This window comes from Dendrobium catenatum, unplaced genomic scaffold (assembly GCF_001605985.2).
Source record: "Dendrobium catenatum unplaced genomic scaffold, ASM160598v2 fragScaff_scaffold_1220, whole genome shotgun sequence".
Taxonomy (NCBI): domain Eukaryota; kingdom Viridiplantae; phylum Streptophyta; class Magnoliopsida; order Asparagales; family Orchidaceae; genus Dendrobium; species Dendrobium catenatum.
In genome coordinates, this window is record NW_021319682.1 from 13,229,567 (window position 1) to 13,245,302 (window position 15,736).

At 35.4% G+C, this 15,736-nt stretch overlaps 1 long non-coding RNA gene across 1 annotated transcript; it reads right to left on the reverse strand.

Annotated features, from left to right (window-relative positions):
- Positions 1–395: 395 nt before the first annotated feature.
- On the reverse strand, positions 396–15,385 carry LOC110112510. Its single transcript, XR_002305029.2, has 2 exons — positions 864–15,385; positions 396–683 (listed from the first exon to the last, which is right to left on the reverse strand). It is a non-coding gene; the product is annotated as an uncharacterized LOC110112510 (long non-coding RNA).
- Positions 15,386–15,736: the final 351 nt, after the last annotated feature.

The window sequence follows — 15,736 nt, forward strand, 5'->3', positions numbered from 1 at the left end:
GGTTTTTTAATTAAAACAGAAATTAATTAATTATTTATTGAATAAGGCCATGTTGATTCAAAGCAATGACTAAATATTAATCGTCAAATTATTATTATTTTTTTTGGTTTTTCATTAAATAAACTGTCTCATATTAGAAACCATTTGGTTACATGTATTTTTTTTTTTTCATTTTTTTTTAACAAATTGGTTATATTTTAAAAAAATTTTTTAAAAAATCATAAGATATTTTTCAAAAATATAAATAAAAAAAAAAAAAAATAAAAAATAATGCACAAATAAACTCACCCCTAATTAATCACTTTTAAAACCAAATATGAAAATATGAAATAAAATATATTTACATACCAATACATTCATTCTAATTCCTTCAAACCAAATATGCCAATAACAAATTAAGGAAAACATCGACAGAAAAAATTATCAGATGTGAATAACATACATACAAAACAATCAATAAGAGCATTATAAACAATAGTAGTCAAGTACTGTAATATATTGAAGATCTTATACATATTAGAATATAAATACAATGAAGATCATCAAAGAGAACTATTGGCATGTTACTGTACATAAAATTTCATTGCAGATTGGTCTGCTGTTCTGAAAGATCTTCCAAAATAGTAGATGCAAGGGCAGTCATGCTTTGTACGTGCAGCAGCTGACTGCTTAATCTTCCCAGCCTGAAAAGCATGATTAAATTAATGATGGTAAATATTTTTTAAAATTTTGTGGTGCTAGAAATATAGGGATGGCTAAAACAGTAACGATTGGAGTTAGGCTTCATTTGGGATAGTTTTCTTACTATTTTTTAGGAAAAAAATTTCAAATTAAAAAAGATTTTATACTAGAGAAATGCTTACCAGGGAAAATAGTTTGGTGTTTCAAACTATGAACCTGAGGTTTTCTCTGATGTCGGAACCCTCAACCGGATGATAAAACAACCAAACTCATAACTCAAACATGAATAGTATCATCTATGATGATGAGAAAGATGAATAGTAACTTTCTTGTATAAACAAGAACCTGAATGATTACTCAACAACAAAATTTAACAAACAAGAACACAACAGAAGGGTTAGTAAAATATTTTAGTCATAGGCGACAGGGTTGTCCATTAAAGGCTTATTATTATTAATATTTACAAAGAGTTAGCGCACGGAATTAAAATAACATAAAATAAAAATATACAAAAAAAAAATGAACAGTAATAAAAACGTTCAGGCGGCTCAGTCAACCATGAACATAAAATAAAATTGTAAGAAAATAAAAAAGTTAGTAAGCAGCGGAAAATAAAATAAAATAAGAAAGAAACAAATGTTAGTAGTCAAACAACTTCAAATGGTCTGTTCTTCAAAGTTGTGTTCCCTGTTAGCAATCTTTGGAGTTCGAAGAAAATTATTCTTTTTTTTTCATATTTTATATGGTGATGATATTAACCAGAAGTACGCATATATTCATGAGTTTCTTTTGATATTCTAGTTTTATTCTGGAGTTCTTTTACCCTTTAGATTTACAGTCTAAAATCTTACAATATTATTTAAGTACTTTATAAAGTCTCACCCAAGCAGTTGATATTATAAATTTCGCTCAAACGGCCTCTTGCCTTAAACAGGAACCAAAGTAGGCATTGACTAAACCGATCTGTTGGTAGACTAAAAATAATACTTTCGGACAAAGAATCTCCGAATTAGAAAGATAATTATTTTCAAGGCTTAAGAAAAAACAAAAAGTAAAGGAAGAAAGACAAAGAAGACATGTAGAAAGATATAGATAGAAACTAGGATAAAAGGTATATTACAAACCTTGAGATGTTTTCATTCTCTACTCTAAGACTTGAACATAACTAGACAACTATTTATAAGAGAAAACTTTCTCTTTTTTTCTCTCTTACTTCTCTTCCTCTCTTTCTCTCCTACGAGCTCACTCTTCTCTCTGTATCTTTCTTAAGTTCTTCTCAACCTTACTCCTCTTTTTTATATCTTACAAGCACACTCTCATGTGTATTTATAGAGTTTATCCCATGATTACAAATTTAATTTTCATGGTTAAACACATCTTACCATGATTTAGAAGACTTAATTACAAATAATTATAAATAGTGACAAATAGTACTAAAGAAAACATCTTTGCCATCTTTCTCTTTCATGTTTTACTCTTGAAAGGAATACTTGGATGATGTAGATTTTTCATGTTGGGTAGAAGTTGGGTATTCATCACCTTCTAGAAGTATTATGTATGCATAGTGCTGTGGGACCCACCATAATTTCAAATTTGTCTTCAAAATTTTTACCTGTATAGTTAGAAAATACGTACCTTAGCTGTACTAGGCCTGATCATCATCTATTGTCAGTATTGTACATTGCATTTATGGTAGATCAAATATTTTCTCTACTCTTTGATTGGAATCATTTAGTTCCAATTTTATACTAATTCTACATTCTTAGTTTTATAGTCAAAAGTATAAAAAGGTTCCTTTACGCTAGACATTTTATTAAGGATTTGATCAAATACACCCAACCATTATACAACAAAATCTCTTTGAAAGGCACTAGAACTTTCAATAGAGAAGATGTTTTACTAGTACAGAAAACTAAAGATTTGATTTCAAAACTATCGGAACTAACTCTTCCTCTTGATTCATATTATTTAATCATAGAATTTGATGGTTGTGAACAAGTATGGGGAGGAATACGTATCAGATAACCAAATAAATTTTCTAACAAAAACAATGAAAAGATATGTAGATATGCTTTTGGAATTTATAAGGAGAAGTGATATCTTTGTTCTCTCGATTATGAAATTTTTACTATCATTTATAATCTTGAAGCATTTTATCTTTTTCATATGTGATAAAAATAAAATTTTCATTAGAATTGATTGTGAAGTTATTGTTAAATTTGTTAAGCAAAACAAAAAAGTTAGCAACACATTGAGCTCAAAAAGGTGGATAAAATTCGTTGATCATGTTATTAACAAAGGCTTATACATTAACTAGGAACATATTATAGGAAAATATAATTTCTATCAAAATCAGTTATCTAGACAACTAAATCTTGAAAAATTATCAAATTTGATTTTGATTGCTGATTATTTTAACGATGAATTTGATCTTATGAATGTTTCTGACAGATGAAGAACAAAGATAACAAGGGAAAACTCAGGTGAAGAAAAATAAAATTAATGCCTACAATTCTAAAATGAGAGAATGGTTAGATGAAAGATAGAAAGACTTCATTGAAACATATGGAACATAAAGACTAATCCTACTCATTTGATACAAAAGAAACTGATTATAAGTGTTTTAATCAAATACTTTTTATCAAAACCTAAAGAGAATCCTGATAAGAAATTCCTCAACTATGCCGTCTTTTTCTCTGCCCAAATCAGGAATATATGCAAGCTGAAGTGAAGCAGCTGAACAATTCAAAGCATCAAAGAAAATTTTTTTGGAAAGAATATGAAGATCTCCATAAGGCACATAAAGAAAAGAGAAAATATAGGACCGAATTATCATGTTTCTTTCTCTCTAATATGTTATGACAGCTTCAAAATTATGAGGAGAGATGAAGGAAAAACAAATGGAGAAGATCTCCTAGAAACAATAGTGATAGAAAAATAACTCTTAATTGAAGCAAAAGAATTAAAGCAAGAGTACTCAGACGAAGAATCAAGTTCTTCAAGTAATGTGAAGATTGAAGAAAGATCAGAATCCTCCCTGGAGAAAGAGGTGAAAATATAAATGAAAGGGGTTTATCAAAGTACCTTTGCTGAGTTTGTAATACTCTATGAATTTCTTGGACTTTTCACAAAGTCATTTTCAGATAATTGAAATTTCAACAGCTAAAGAAGTATGCCATAACCTTGCTAAAAATATTCGAAATATACACCAAAATGTGTTAATTTAAATAATCCTCAAAAAGGATATTCATGCAAGATAAAATATGATATATTTAGAGCTTCTATTGGACTGGATACATATGAGAACTTTGTTTACAGAGAACTAAAGATATCCCCTCAACTATTACTAACTCATGAGTTACTAAGCTATGTATGGATTGGAACATATATAATATTAGACATTTTTGGCCAAAAACTCCAGAGGGTAATAAAACATGTATTAACCCCTTCAACAAGAGCAATGCAAGTCTACATTGATTATGCATAATCAGAATATAATGAGGAAAGAATTAAACCAAGCAAACATATATATGAAATAAGAATTATGGAGAGCAATATTGACTATGAATATTTCTCAATCTACATCTGGGAGAAATTCTGGAATTTAGGATTTGACATTCCTCTTATAACTCAAGTAGATCACTTGAGATATATAGTACAAAGTTCCGACTAGTTCTAAAAATATGGAAGGGATAATTTTATGTATAAACTAGTTGGAGAAACCCCCATTAGAGAAAATATACTTAGACACTTCATTAGCCAAAAATTATTTTTAAACTTTTGACTATAAAACTAAAAATATAGAATAAGTGAAATATTACAAAATGATGAAACTAAATGATCTCAATCAAACAGTAGAGAAAATATTTGATCTACTAGAAATGCAATTTTGAATACTGCCAACAGATGACGATCAAGCCTGATACAGCTAAGATACGCATTTTCTAACTATGCAGGTAATAATTTCGAAGACAAAAAATTGTAAGTATAGTGGGCCCCACAGAACTATGCGGATAAATAGTACTGTTACTATTCATATATACGCAATACTTCTAGAAGGTGATGAATACCCAACATGAGAAATTTACCTCATCCAAGTATTCCTTTTAAAAGTAAATCATGAAAGAGAAAGATGACAAAGAAATCTTTTTTACTACTATTTGTCACTATTTGTAGTTATTATAATTAAATTTTCTAAACCATGATAAGGTGTGTTTAACCATGGAAGTGAAGTTTATAATAATGAGATAAACTCTATAAATACCTATGAGAGCGTGCTTGTAAGATTTAAAAAAGAGTGAGCTTGAGAAGAACTTAAGAAAAACACTGAGGGAAAAATAAGCTTGTATGAGAGAAAAAGAGGGAGATAAGTGAGAGAAAAGAAAGAAAATTTTCTCTTATAAATAGTTGTCTAGTCGTGTCCAAGTCTTGGAGTAGAGAAGAAAAACTTCTCAATGTTTGTAATACATCTTTTATCATAGTTTCAATCCATATCTTTCTACATGTCTTCTTAACCTTCCTTTCTTTACTTTTTCTTTTCTTGAGTCATGAAAATAATTATCTTTCTATCTTGGAGACACATTGTATGAAAGTATTATTTTCAGTCTACTAATAGATCGGTTCAGTAAATATCCACTTTGGTTCTCGTTTAAGGAAAGTGGCTATTTGAGGGATATTTATAAGGTTAACTGCTTGGGTGAGGTTTTACAAAGTGCTAAAATAATATCGTAAGATTTTCATACTTTAAATCTAAAGGGTAAAAAAACTCCATAATAAAACTATAATATCAAAAGAAACGAATGGAGAAGTATCCGTACTTCGGGTTGATATCATCACCATATAAAATCTTTAAATAAAAAAAGAATAATTCTCTTCGAACTCAAAATACTGCTAACAGGGAACACAACTTTGAAGAACAAATCCTTTGAGATTGTTTGACTACTAACACTTATTTCTTTCTTATTTTATTTTATTTTATTTCCGCTGCTTACTAACTATTTTATTTTCTTATACTTTTATTTTCTGCAATTTTTTTCCAATTATTTTCTTTCATCTTCATGGCCGGCTGAGCCGTCTGCAATTTTTTTTTCTGTAATTTTTTTTTCTGTATATTTTTATTTTCTATTATTTTAATTCGGCGTGCTAACTCTTTATAAATATTAATAATAAAAAGTCTTTAATGGATGACCCTTCCGCCTAAGGCTAAAAATATTGTATTAACACTTCTATAAGGTTCTTGTTTATTAAATTTTGCTGTTTATTAATCATTCAAGTTCTTGTCCATACAAAAAAGTTATTGTTCATCTCTCTCATCATCACAAATGGAAGAGAGGATGTTTCGCTGTTTGATTGAATCACACAGGATGCTCAAGCAGTTACTTGCCATTTGTTAAGGATCTGCATGCCCTGTAAAGCTCCTACCATTTGTTAAAGATCTAAATGCATCATAAAGCTCTTGTCATTTGACACAAAACTAAAATCCCACATGCCGCAGCCTGAGTTTTTATAATTTATATGATTTGTAGGGCACTTCTTTGGCTAATTTGTGAGTTAAAATTGAGTTTGGAACAATTTAATTTAAGCCTAGTCAATTTTCAACAGATGTCGCATTTTCCATAGCTTATCAAAATTTTGCCCGACACTATTAAGGCAGACTGGCCCTTTAGTCACTATTGAAAGAGTTTCTTTGGCCATTATTGCCTGCACACTATTGAATGTGGGCTGCAGTTTGCACATTGATAGAGATATTAATTGATGCTTACAGGAACAGAATAAGAATGTTCGATCTACAAGTATAATTAGGCCACTTACAGAGTATGCCAAATAAAAGCTGAGATCTAATTTTCTTGGAAAATAGCTATCTATTAAGCACTTGATAGTCACTTAAGATACTTATTGATTCTAACGTAATACGCTATCACCTATTACAATTATTAGTACTAGCATTATCTACTATCTCATAAGTCATTACAAATCCCTATGATACACAAACAGTTCGTTTAGAGAGAGCAAAGGATAAAAGGGAGTGATAGAGGTGGGCATTAATTATCTCGCCATAACAAACTTTAAACAAGACTGAAAGTGTCATTGCTACAAGTTCTTAATAATGGCCAAGATCTAGGTTTGCATTAAGGAAGATAGTACATGGCATAATAAATTAGATGAAATACAAAAGTTTGGTAAAATCATAGATGCATACTCATATTTATTGAGTTAGGTTAATAAAGCTATCATAAGAATCAAAATTGGGTTAAAAAGATCAACTATTATGTACTAGCTTGAACTACCTACAACTCTAAACTCATCAAGCTTCAAGTCAACAAAGACTCAAGTCGCTTAGAGCTAAATCTAATCAATTCGCCAAAAAATCAATACTGAGCTCGCTCAATGATTCATGAAGTCACTCAATAACCAATGTTATTTACCCAAGGGACCCCAAGGACGCACCAACTGACTAGAGGTACGTCGTATGCATAAGGTACTTAATATCAATTTAGAACTTTTGACCAAAGTTCACAACTAAAAAAAATAACAAGCTAGGCCCACCCATTACACTTCTAGCTACATTGAATCCAAATCATATATTTTCTATGCAATCGCACAATATAGCTGATAGGACACACTTGTAGATCTTTAAGTGAAGCTTATCAATCTTGGGAAATCAGCGAGAACTCACCTCAAATCTCCAAACAAAACAAAAAAAAATAGTAGCAATTGATAAAAGCGAAAGGAAAACACCAAGATACAATTGATCCTCGATTCGAGAGGAGGATATATCTCTCCCAACTCTCTAAACGCCGCTAGAGCCCAAGAACGCCAAGCACCACCAGAAAATCAGCAATCTCTTCATAATCCTAACCCTAATCCCCCTTACTACATAAAGCAAAACAATTACAAAACAGCCCATGCAAACCCCAAAATTTCCCTAGTTGGCCCCTCCTTTTCCCTCCAAGTTTCAAATAGCTTGGCGAGGGGGGGGAGGAGCCGTACCAAAGGCGGAATCTTGGTCCGCCTTGCGTAAAATTGGGTCGGCCCTTTGCCTAGGGCCAACTAGACCGAACTAACAATACCCCCCCTCCCAAAGAATCTTTTTGTACTCAAGATGAAAGGATGGAAACTGATGCACCACTCTCTCATATGCCTCCTAGGTGGCATCGTAGTCCGGTAGGCTCTTCCTTTTAATCATAACCTCCTTAGTCCCCTCTTCTCCCTAACGAACCGCCATCAACTACAGTAAATCTAATACCACCTCCAAGTCCTTTGTTAGTGTCACGGGTAACTCAGAACTAGCTACATGATCCCCAATTTTTCTCCTCAGTTCTGACACGTAGAACACGAGATGTATAGTCGCAGTTGATGGTAATCTCAATCGATACCTCATATGGCCCAAAGTACCTTGGGGCAAGCTTCCCATTCCTCCTGTTAGCGGATGTCCTCTGCCTGAAGGGTCGTAGCTTTAAGAACACCCTCTCCCATACGTCGAACTAGATGTCCTTCATGTGTCCATCCGTCTGTTTCATCATAATCGGTTTTGCCCTTAACAACTGCCTTTTTAGTTTTTCCAACACCTTATCTCTTTCCTCCAAGTATTACTCCACTGAAGAGACTGATGTGCTACTATGCCCAAAATGCACCAAGTGTGGTGGGTCTCGTCCGTACAACATCTTGAATGGGGCCATATGGAAAGCTAAATAATAGAAAGTGTTGTACTAGTATTCCACCCAGGGTAGCCATTTGGCCCACAGCTGAGGTGTCCCCGAAATAAAGCATCGTAGGTATGTCTCCAGCCTCCTGTTTACCACCTCCATCGGCCCATCTGTCTGCGGGTGATAAGCGGTGCTACTCTTCAATACGATCCCCTACAGCCTGAAAAACTCCCTCCAAAAGTGGCTGAGGAACACCTTATCCCGATCGAATAATATGGACTCTGGTATCCCATACAGTCTGACCATCTCTCTAATGAACACTGCTGCAACCATGTAGGGATGTCGTAGGGGAATAAATTGAGCATACTTACTCAATCTATCCACTACCACAAGAATTACTATAAACCCTTCAGATTAGGGAAGCCCATCTACAAAATCCATAGAGACCTCCTCCCACACCCGATCTAGTAAAGCTAGGGGCTGCAATAATCCTCCTGGAGTAATGGACATGTACTTATTCCTCTTACAGACTTTACAAATGGCTACCAACTCCTCAAAATCCTTATGCATCCCCTTCCAATACAACTCTAAGGCGAGTCTCTTGTACATCTTCTGCACCACTGAATGGCCCCCAATAGCGCTCCCATGGAACTCATGGAGTAGGTGTGGAATATGGATTGACGTCCTAGGTATCATAGATCTCCCCTGGTACAACGCCTCTACCCCTGTAAAGAATAGCCAGGGTGGCTACTCCCATTCTTCAGTAAGTATGCCCTAATCATCCCTATCTCCTCACCTTGTGCATTCTCCTCCTTAATGGCGGCCCCTCAATCTAGCATGAGGGGTATGGATACGGCCATCCCTTAAAGCTCTCCCATATATCCGGATAAGGCATCTACCGCCTTGTTCTCTATCTCGGGCATGTACTAGATTTCAACATCATATCCCAATAACTTTGACATGCATCTCTGGTGCTCATCTGTCACCATCCTCTGCTCCAAAATTAATTTTAAGCTCAGCTGGTCCATCCTGAAAATAAAAATATGACCTAATAAGTAAGGTTGCCACTTTTGGATGGCTAGCACAATAGTCATAAACTCCCTCTCCTAGACTAACTTCAGCCTGACTCTAACTGTCAACACCTAGCCAAAGTAAGCAATAGTCGGTGGCTCTGTATGAGGACTGCCCCCAATCTATACCCTGATTTGTTCATCTCTAATACGAAAACCGGACTGAAATTTGGCAGGGCCAAGACCGATACAACGATCATGACGGTCATGGCCTTCTTCAAACTCTCAAAATTTGCGATGGTCGCCTCCCCCCAGAAGTTGTCCTTCTTTAATTGTTTTTTCATTGGTCAAGTGATGGTGTTATAGCCTCTTACGAACCTCCTATATTATCCTGTCATCCCTAAAAAACCCCTCAGCTCCCTCAGATTCCGTGGTAGCGACCATCTCAACATAGCCTAAATTTTAGCCTGATCCGCAGCCACCTCCTCTTGTGATACTACATGTCCCAAGTATTTCACACTTGCCTGGGTAAAGCAACACTTCTTTAAATTGGACCTTAGTTGTTGCTCCTATAACACATCTAGAATCGTCCTCAAGTGCTCCCAATGTTCCTCATCTGACCTACTATGCACCAAGATACAATCAAAGAAAACCAACAAAAATTTTCTGGGATAGGGTCGGAACACCCTATTTATGAGGGACTAGAGTGTAGGTGGGGCATTTGGTGAGGCCAAAGGGCTTCACCAGAAACTCATAATATCCCTCAGGCCTTTTGAAAGCAGTCTTTGGAACATCCTCCCCTTTCAGTCGAATCTGATGGTATCCGGACTTCAGATCTATCTTGGTGAAGATAAATGCCCCACAGCTCATTCAATAGTTCATCTATCACTGAGATGCGAAACTTGTCTAGTACAATCTCCATATTCAAAGCCCAGTAGTCCACACAGAACCCCCAACTCTCGTCATTTTTCTTAACCAGTAAAACTAGGTTAAAAAAGAGCTCATACTAGGCCTGATAATCATTGCCACCAGTATTTCTCTAATCAACTTCTCAATTTCATCCTTCTAAAATTGAGGGTAACGGTACGGTCTGACACTGATGGGCGACACCTCCTTCAGAGTGATGCCATGCTCCTGTTCCTAGGTGATTTCAATCCATGAGATGGCTAAAAGACCTCACTGAATTGTTGTATCAACAGTTGTGCTGAAGGAGGAATGTCTCCACCCCCCTCCAATCAAAACCCCTTTAATCTCTATAGCTCCACCAAGAATCCTCCCCCACCTCCTGTATGGTCTTCATTATGATTTTGAGGGACACCATGGCTTTCGATAACCCCGCATCTCCCCTGATCACTATTCTTCTCCCATCCACCACCAACTCCATGGTCAATGCTCCCCTGTTTACCTTGGTATTTCCCAAGGTCTACAGCCACTTCATCCCCAAGATGACATCAGTGCTTCCTAGCTTCAACGGGAAGAAATCCTCCATCGCCTGAATTCCCTGTATGGTCAACACCACTCCCCTATAGATGCCCTTACCCATCTCCACCTTCCTCGTACCCATCATCACTTCATAGCACCCTGTATCCGCCAATGTCACCCTTAATTGGTCCATGAACTAGTTGGAGATGAAATTGTGGGTGGCCCCACTGTCAATCAACATCACCACATTCATGTCTGTTATTTCTCCCTTTACCTTCATGGTATGATTCGGAGTGAATCCTACCACTGAGTTCAGGGAGACTTCTGTCGAGTCTAGATGCAGTTTATCCTCCTCCTCTATCACTGTCTCACTCCCACCTCCCTCCTCAACTTTCTCTTCATCACAAATGATGAGAACCTAAAGAGTTCAGTCGATGCACCTGTGCCCCAGAGTATACTTCTCATCACATCTAAAGAATAATCCATTTGCCCTCATTTCCTGCACATCCCTCTCAGTCAGCTTTTTTAAATTTCCCATATTTCCTCCTACAGGTTTCTCTCTTGGGGTCTCATGAAGGTTGCCCGGCGTAGGCCCATTGGGTGCTAAGAAAATGTGGTCATCCTGTATGAGCCACTTGAACTGCTATCATTGATACACGAATCTTTGTTAGACTCAAAAATCCAAATTTCAACCCAAAAAACAGCAAAAAATCATTGTTCAGAAGAGAACTGTTGCAAGAAAATGCCAAAAACAGCTCAAAATAGCCCGGCAAGCAGCTCTGATACCAATTTGATAGGACAAACTTGTAGATCTTTAAGTGAAACTTATCGATCTTGGGAAACCAACGAGAACTCACCACAAATCTCCAAACAAAACCAAGAAAAACAGTAGTAATATTGTAGTAATTAATCAAAACATAATGAAAACACCAAGATACAATTGAACATTGATTCAAGAGGATGATCTCTCTCCCCACTCTCTAGACGCCACTAGAGCCCAAGAACGCTAAGCACCAATAAAAACTCAGCAATCCCTTCAGAAGTCTAACCCTAATCCCCCCTTACTACATAAAGCAAAATAATTAAAATTAAAAAATAATAATAATAAAGCAAAACAATTAACAAAAGCAAATTACAAAACACCCTATGCAAACCACAAATTTGCCCTAGTCAGCACCTCCTTTTCCCTCCAAGTTTCAAGTAGTGGGCCCCCCAAGGGAGTCGGCTATACCAAAGGCAAAACCTTGGTTCGCCTTAAGTAAAGCTGGACCATTCCCTTGCCTAGGGCCGGCTGGACCAGTCTAACAGTAGCCAATTATGTAGCATGGACCTTAGTCATCACCAACAATTAGGGAGTCATTAGTCAAATACAGGCATCACATGACTTGCACTATATGTTGAAACTCTACCACATTGAATTCTTTCTCATGCTCTTTCTAGAATTCTCCATAGAATCTATTTCTCTTTAAATTTTCTCAATTACAAAGTTTGACTCTCCCTCCTTTATTAAAAGGGTTAAATCACTTAAGAGAACTATTGAGGCCTATTCTGTCTATTCCTCATCCCTCTCGCTCTCTGGACTCAATTTATATCTCATAGTTTTGATATATTTCCGCATACAACATTAGATCCAACATCCTCTTAGCTACGTGAGTGTGTATATGTGGAAAACAAAGAAGAAAGGGGAAAAGGTCCTAGCAAAACAAGTGACTTAAGAACTTGATAATATAGCATCTCAAATATAGGAAGAGGGTCAAGTTCCTTGCAAAACAAGTGACTTAAGAAATATGTGACCTTTAAGAATTTGCAAAACATGAGGGATCCTATTATGACAATGACCCAAAGGATCTTTTAAACCTTTCTACAGGTCGATCTTTTCAACTATTCTCCTTGAGATTGCAAATTAGCTATCCCTCCAAGGTAGTGCCATCACCTCAGCCCTAGAAATGTTGCTCTGGCTCTTCTAAACAATGGGCCCCACCTCCTAGAGGATAGTAGAATGAAGATGGCTCTCCCCCGTTGCCCAAAAAAGCATCAAGATCAGCCTAAAAAAGGCTTTTTTATTAGAAGATCATGAAGGCTCAACCGCAACAAAAATTCAACATGCCAGTGCAAGATTCCTACAGAGCAAAGTAGGAATGGGTAGAAAAACTTTCTCCTCAACATCAACAATGCGTATTGCAGGTTCCTCTTCAACACTTTCAAGGAGGCGCCACTGTAATAGTTCTCATGTCTTCCTCTGGGGAGCATCAACTCCTTTTCTACTTTCAACTTGTAGTCTGCCATGCAATTTGTTACTACTTGAAGGCCATTGAAAAATTCACAAACTATAGTGAATATAAGGTAATAGCATAGAAAGTCACCTTGTCATTTTGTTACTTCCACAAGGAAATATTGAATGTCTAAGACATAAAGCTTGTTTTTGCCCAAGCAACACTCACTAAGGGCTCTTGAAAGGCCCTTTCTGCCATGTTACAGGCTCGAAGTAACCGAAGCCACTGATCAGGTTGCCCAAGTTGGCCAACAATCACATTAATATGGAGTACAATCGCATGACTTCAACTGCTAGCTTCAAGGAGCCTAATGTCCCTAGCAGCACTCACTTAGGGCTTCTAAAAAGCCTTATTTGATATGTTCTCAACTTAAGTTGTCGAAGACATTGGCCAAATTGCTCGGGTTGGCAAGAAATCAAATTAATGTAGAGTACAACCAGATGAATTCAGCTTCGACCTGCAACTGGATCTATCTAGACTCACAAGGGAGTCAAAATCTACAGAACAAATTGCGCAATAATAAACATAAGTCAACTGATAAGCCATTCCATCCGGCCAACTACAACATCACTAAGGATTTTCCCCCAAGAAGCAATAAAGGGCTTGTCGAACTACAACCCCATGAAAAGATCGAGTTTTCCTCTATAAGAAAAGTACTTGATGTACAAACTTTACTCTCAGTGTCTTTAACAAAAATTGTAGATGCCACAGCGCGTACTTCCTATGGTCCATCAAAATATTGCACCTTTAATAAAGATCATGGTCAGAATATAGAAGGATGTCGCCACCTCTGTAGCCTTGTCACTTATCCACGTTGACAAATTGAAAGATTGTATTTGTTGACCCATGAAGACAAGCTAACAAGGCATCGATTGAGGAAAACAAGAACGAGCACGTCCAAACACATATAACAGGGGTCATCCCAATGATTCTTGGAAAAGTCAGAGCAGAAGCATTAAGGTAGACATAAGGTTGTAAAAACTAGACTATAGATAGAATCGAAAGAATGAGAGATTCAAAATTCAATGGTTTGACCAAAGTTAAATCGAAGTTGAATAAGATGACATAATAAATATTAAAATTATTCAATTATTATATAAATTATATAATAACTAAAGTTTTTAAAAGTGAATATGCCTCAATTAAGATTCTTGAACAACCTCGATCAAAGAGATATAAAGTGTGATAAGAAGCTTGATTAACCATTAACTTGGAGTAGAGATAATATGACAAGAAAGTATCCCTCATGAATCTTATAAACTATATTCCTAATCAATGAAATGAAAATAAATCAACTGCAGAGTCAATCATTTTCTTTTCTTTACAGAAGAAATTTTTGGGATCATGTAAAACTCAAAACATATAAAAATCTTTAGTAAATCTATCATGATCAAATTAGACTTGGAGAACTCATCCTTTAGAAAATGCAAACTCATATTCAAGAAATCATCAAATACGTCATATTTTGATAACTTGCTATATAATTAATTCAAGAACATGCTATACTCGAGGAACCCATCCCCAAGAAAATAGATAATTCAACATGTACTAAAAATTTGACAACTCACCACACTCAAATAATTTATCCCCAATGCGTTCAACTTGTCAGTTAACACTTTGAAAATAATTCAATAATTGTTAATTCATGAGGAACTCAACAATCCTGAGTATGAAAGGAAATTCATCAACTTGTATTCAAGAAAAAGTAGGCAATTCCTTATGCTTAAGAACTCAATCTGAGAAGAATTCATTTATTCAAAGGAATACAACTTAAAAATTCCATATAATCAAGAAATTGCTGAGAAATTTGATCTTCAAGTCAACGCATAATTTACTACTTGGGAGATGTCCAAAGTCAAAGCTAAGAAAATATTGATAATGACAAATATGATAAAATCAGATAAACCTATTTCCTTGATGTATACTTAATTAGTTAATAAAGAGACTAACTAACATTAACAGAAGACTTACAGAGTCACTACCTAAAACAAGTAAGAAACTGAAGACTACTTCTTGCAAGCAAGCTATGGCCCATAAGTAGACAACCCATCTACAATTGAAGAAATCGCTCTAACCTTAAATTACAGCATGAGTTTTATTCAAGTAAAAATAAATAAATATGATGAATCTACTAATATAACTATATTCAATATTTATTTCAAGCCGTCGAAGATTTCTATTCCCCAAGTCGATCATGATAAAAAACTATAGCTCATACAGTATTCATTTATTATTTAAAGACTTCAATTCACTATTTGATATTCGGTGGAATCTCCAAAAAATCATTATCTACTTGTTACTCATTATTCACTACTAACTACTTGATTTTATCTGCAAGTTCAAACTTGAAATTTATTCATCATTAATCAATCAGTGACTTCTACTTCTTGATATTCAATTATACATATCAAAGTTGTATTACAAATATAACATTAAATTCCGAAAAAACCTAAAGATGAAAATTTGAAACCCTAAAAGTCAAACTACCCTATTGTGATCAGATTTGCATTGCGTGAAAAAAGTCCACTCTAGTGGAAATTCAAGATATGGTTACCCAACAAAGATGAAAGCTTTGGCATAAAATGAGGCCAATTTAATGAGGCAGTGACTTATCATCAAATAATATACAAATGATAAAAAGCCAAGAGTTGGGATGATGTTAGGCCGGTCCAACCTGGACCGGTCCAACCTGGACCGGCCCAAC